At 42.6% G+C, this 5,921-nt stretch overlaps 1 pseudogene; it reads left to right on the top strand.

Annotated features, from left to right (window-relative positions):
- Window positions 1–955: 955 nt before the first annotated feature.
- Window positions 956–1,074, top strand: LOC119115731 (annotated as a pseudogene).
- Window positions 1,075–5,921: the final 4,847 nt, after the last annotated feature.

Raw genomic sequence — 5,921 nt, 5'->3', positions numbered from 1 at the left:
ATCGCATTCAGCCATCCTGCCCAACACACTTAGTCAGTAAAATTCATAATTGACGACACATCGTTTGATGCGATGGTGCAATCCTTGATGGTGTGTTATTGTCAAATATTGTTTGTTTTTTAATCTCCATCGCAGACCGGATATCATACGGAGGCCGCCATGACAGTATGCGCAGAACGGATGCGCAAGACACGTCAGCGATATAAAGAGCGAGAGTTCAGTTCTCTACCTATTAGTTTCAATTCACAGTTTAATTAGCAGTTTCAATCAGCAAATAACAAAATGCGTATTACAGGTAATATTTTATTTCACAACACTTTGCCTTGTTCCTTTCTTCTCTTCTGTTCACTTCAAACACGCTCCATACGAACACAATGCTCTCGTATCAGACGCTTGCTCGATCACCTGCTCGTTTGCTGTCACAATGTACCCTACACAAATCCGAAACATTTCTTCGCTATCGAGTTTGCTAGCGCATGCGCAGTGATACTGACCGGCAGAATAACATCCGGTTGTTCCCAAAGATGATCTTTTTTCTGAAATAATTTTATGTTTACGGACTTAAGGAAGAGTCAAAATTTGGGTGCGTATTTATACATGGGTACAGGCTCTTTTCCAGCATCAACATGCCATTTTTAGGGTGCGTATTATGCACGGGGGCGCATTTTGCATGGAAAAACACGGTACATAAAAAGTTGTCGATGACTTTTCTTGATAGACATGTTTCCATGAAACACCAAAAGTCGTGTTGTCTGATCTTGGAAGAAAGCCCGTTTCGGACCTGGTTGTGACAGGGATGGGAGACCGTCAGGGAATACCAGGTGCTGAAAGCCTTTTTTTCCCCGCGTTAGTCGTGAAAGGAAACTTACAACAGCCATCAAGTAGCGTCGCTGCTTGACATGGGGTTTCAGGGGCGATTGTGTCTATAAAATGGAAACTTTTGAGGCCATATATGGCTTACGGCCATGCTACCCTGAGAACGCCCAACCTCGTCCGATCTCGGAAGCTAAGCAGGGTCGGGCCTGGTCAGTAATTGGATGGGAGACTGCCTGGGAATACCGGTTGCTGTAAGCTTTTTAAATTTTTTTACTTCAATCGTTAGAGCAAATTTTTACAGCAGCCATCGTATACGGCATTCGCAAACTGCAAGCCTAGTTTCAACTTCAACATTGAAACTATAACCCGAGTTTGAAACCTATCTTGTGAATGTCATCCGTAGCCTTGAAGTTCGCATTTTTACCGCTAAAGGGCAGACTATGTCCATTGAAAAATTGTTCGGGGGCATTTGTGTCTATAGCAGCGGTCACCAACACGGTGCCCGCGGGCACCAGGTCGCCCGTGAGAACCGCATGAGTCGCCCGCAGGACTGTTCTAAAATTACCGTTTTTTGCCATGTATAATGCGCAAAATTTAACTAATTTATTGTCCTAAAATCTGGGGTGCGCATTATACATGGGTACAATTTTTTTAAATTTCTTTTTTTTTTTTTTTTCTTTTTTTTTTTTTTGTGAAGAAAATCATGGTACAACAATTTTTGAAGAAAATCTTGTCACGGATGGTTCTTCACAACGTCACTTTCCTCTCTTTTCATTTTAACCTAACTGATCGCGGTGGTGCCTTTCTGGGCAGTCGGAGAAATCAACGGCAACAAAAAAAATACATCCAGCCTAGTTAAGAAATCACCAGAAAGATCACCATGACAATTGTGAATAATAAATAAATAATTATTATATATATTATATATATTATTATTATAATAATAAATAATTGTGATAAATAACTGGAACATCACTCAAATATTGGTGATCCCGTTGAGAGTCTCACATATTTCTTCGCTATCGAGTTTGCTACTGCATGCGCAGTGATACTGACCGGCAGAATAACATCCGGTTGTTCCCAAAGATGATCTTTTTTCTGAAATAATTTTACGTACGGGTCATACCAAAGACTATAAAAATGGGACCCATTGCCTCCCTGCTTGGCACTCAGCATTAAGGGTTGGAATTGGGGGGTTAGATCACCAAATGATTCCCGAGCGCGGCGCCGCTGCTGCTCACTGCTCCCCTCTCCCCCAGGGGATGGATCAAAATCACATGGGGATGGGTCAAATGCAGAGGACAAATTTCACCACACCCAGACGCGTGTGTGATGACCATTGGGACTTTAAAAAAAAAAAAAAAAAAGAAGTCAAAATTTGGGTGCGTATTATACATGGGTACAGGCTTTTTTCCAGCATCGACATGCCATTTTTAGGGTGCGTATTATACATGGGGGCGCATTATACATGGAAAAAAACGGTAGCTCAAATAGCGGCACTTGTCAGTGAGCTGTATCTATTTATTTTACAGTCAAACTTCGGTTTCCGAACGTCCCGGTTCTCGAAAAAATCGGAATTTGAACAAAAAATTCGAGATTTCTTTGCTTCGTTTGTTGAACAAAATTCAGAGGTCGAACCTCGCGAGATGAGCCGGGAGGACTCGAGAAAACCCGACCGCGCGGCCCGGATGCCGACTGACTCCGTAGTTATTGTATTTTCGTTACTTTGAGGATTGTATTAACCCCTAATCATGCCTCCAAAGAAAGCAAGTGGGAGCAGTAAAGCCATCCTAAAACACAAAGACGCTCCTAAAGCAATGCGACAGTGAGCGCCTGGCGCTCTGCGGTTGCGCGATCGGACCAAATTAAGCTCCCTGCGCACTGAGGTCCACTTAAATTTTGGAAAGTACATCAGGACTTTAAAAATATTTTCTAAATTTCAGCGACGGCTTTGTCACAATAATGCGAACAGCGCGGTGCAGTTGCGCGGTGGGCGGTGCGCTGCAGTTGCGCGATCGGACAAAAATGCGCAAATGAGAAAATGCTTTAAAAAAAAAAAGCCGTTTTTTTTAGTCTTGGAACGGACTAAAATTTTTTCTATTATTTGTAATGGGAAAAATAGATTCGGAATTCGACCGATTCGCTTCTTGAACCGCCTTCTGGAATGGATTGTGGTCGAAAACCGAGGTTTGACTGTATTTTTGCTATTCTTGTTAAAATCACACTTATATGTGAACTGGTAATGAAAATAATAACACATAGTGAAAGCCAAATTAAGCAAATTGTTTATTTCAGAAGTGTGTGTCAAACTGGTAGCCCTTTGCCTTAATCAGTACCCAGGAAGTAGCTCTCTGTTTAATCTTATCAAATATAGTAACATCTATGGTGTTTCGGGTCATTTTGGACCTGTATATATTTACTTCAAGAAAAGTGCAAAAACAAGTCTTTTTTTTCCACACAATAGAACTTTAATACAATATTAAACAATATGGAAAACAGAACAGTCATAAATAATAAAAAAATACAATAAAACAAAGATTTGCAAGGTCAAATAAACAACAACCAATCGAGAAAATCACCAAAAGAAATCAAGTACTTGTTCTACAAATACTATGTATGGGCAAAGAACATGCCTGTGTGTGTGTGTGTGTGTGTGTGTGTGTGTGTGTGTGTGTGTGTGTGTGTGTGTGTGGGTGTGTGTAGGTGTGTGTGCGCACGCGTGCTTGTGTGTGTTTACATGCATGTGTTGCAAACACTGTTAGCGTGTTCTTTGCAGATGTTTTTCTTGCAGGTGATGCACACTATGTATGTTTTTCTGTCCATACTGCTAGGGCAGACCTGACACCTCTTTCTTTTTGAGCGAGGTGGTCTCACTGGCTCTGTGGCTGTGGATGTGGATGGAGTGCTTGAGGCAGGACTGGTTGCTGAAGGGGAAGGTGATGCTGATGTTCTTCTGGTTGCTGTGGATGTGGATGGCGTGCTTGGTGAACCCTGAAGCTGTCTGACCAAGTCTGCAGCAACTCGGTCTCGGGGCACCCGTTCCCGTTGCTTGATGTGCGGCTGGATAAGGGAATTCCCGAGCTCCTCAATAAAAATTCTCCGCTTGGTGTTTTTGGTTGCATTCCACCCTTGGTCAATATGGGTCCACAACACAAATGCATTGTATGCAGACACATTGAGGATGTTGTAAAACACAACCATTGGCCATCTCCTGGTCATTCGCTGGCAAGTGTATGTGGCAGTCAGCTTGTCCAGATTGTCCACTCCTCCTTTGTTTTTGTTGTAGTCCAGGATTATGATGGGCTTTTTGTCTCTTCCTGATGACACAGCAGCATCTTTGTGAAGAGTGGACATCAGTAACACATTCCGTCTTTTTTTTGGACAATATGAAACAACAGTGGTGGTATCTGTGAAAACAAATTTGGAGGAAAGTGGAGCCCTGTCCTTCACCAGCAACATTTCAGCGGGCAGCTCAGGTTTATTTTTTCTTACTGTGCCCACCATGGTGAGTTTCCTCTTGAGAAGTTCTTGTCCAAGGTCATAGCTGGTAAAAAAATTGTCACAAGTGATGTTGTGACCCTGCAGTCCAGTAGTCAAATCGAGAACTACACGTTTTCCTTGTTTTTTTTCAGGGATGCCGCTTGCAGATTTGCCTGTGTAAATCTGTAGGTTCCACGCATAGCTTGTTTTAGCATCACAGGCTGCCCAGATTTTTATGCCATATTTGCCTGGCTTGGTGGGCATGTATTGCCGGAATGGGCATTTTCCTCGGAAAGGGAGAAAACGTTCATCCACTGTCACCTCTGGCCCTGGGTTGAACATCAGTGGAAGGAGTTGCACCCATCTCTCCCAAACATCCCTGATGGGAGCAAGCTTGTCAGATTTTGCTCTGGTGTCTCGATTGTCAAATCTGAGGACTCCTGAGATCATTTGAAAGGTCTGAAGAGACATTGTTGCCCGGAAAATATGTCTGCCCGTTGTTTTATCCCAGAGACTCTCAGTTGCCTCATTGCTGGATCTGTAAACTCCAGCAAGGAGTAGAACACCAAAGTAGGCATCCAGGAACGTCTCATCAATGTCTTTCCACGTGTTGCCATGGACTTTTTTCCCCTCAAGGTTTGTCATAGCAATTATGACGTTTTTTAGTGACAATGGCAAAAACAGATCAAAGCACGTCTTGATGTCATTTACTCTTGTCACAGCAAACCTCGTGACGCCTGGGGTCATTTTGATGATGTTTGCAGCAGCTGTCCTTCCATGCACATCAGGAGGAACTGTGCTCCAACGTATGTTGCCACATTTGGATTGGAATGATTCAGCAGGAGCAACTTCAGCACCAGTGACCTCCTCTTCAGACTCATCAGTTGTTTCTTCCAATTGGTACTCCACATCATCTTCGTCCTCAGAGGCCTGCTCATTTCCCTCGCTAAGATCCTGTGTGTCCTCTCCCTCATTTGCAGCAAAGATGTGGTCCAAAGCTTCATTTACATTCAATCTCTTCATTGTTGCGTCCTGTGAATTTGCAGCAAAGGTGTGATCCAAAGCTTCGTTTGCAGTCAATCTTCTCCTTATTGTTGCGTCCTGTCAATTTGCAGCAAAGGTGTGATCCAAAACTTTATTTACAATCGCTCTTCTCCTCATTGTTGCATGCTGGGAAATCGCGATGTGTACTCTGCAAGTCACCACCCCCGCACTCAAAAGCACCGCCCCCACACTCAAATGGCTCGCAAAAAGCCCCTAAATGAAGCTAAAGTGGTTGGACGAAGAGGCTGTTGGTTGATTGTGTGTTTATGATTTCATTGTTGGCATTTTTTATTGTTTTATAATCGAAAATTTTAACCGCTACGAAATGACCCGAACAAGGCAAAAGTAGCTTCTTTCACCAGAGCACTTTATAATTTAGTAAAAAAAAAAAAAATTATAATTTTGTTTAAATGGAAGTCCCTGACAAAGTCAAAAAGCTTCAACGCAGTTAACAAATGTATGAAGTACTTTATGCATGCTAAAACTAAAAAAAAAACAATAATGACCCTAACACGTTCTAAAGGTTAAGATAGGTTGGTGACCCCTGGTCTATAGAATACAAAATTTTGAGGCCAACCTCA

Source organism: Syngnathus acus, chromosome 21, assembly GCF_901709675.1.
Source record: "Syngnathus acus chromosome 21, fSynAcu1.2, whole genome shotgun sequence".
Classification (NCBI taxonomy): Eukaryota; Metazoa; Chordata; class Actinopteri; order Syngnathiformes; family Syngnathidae; genus Syngnathus; species Syngnathus acus.
Note: the sequence above shows the minus strand (reverse complement) of the source record. Positions and strands in the feature narration are given on the sequence as shown.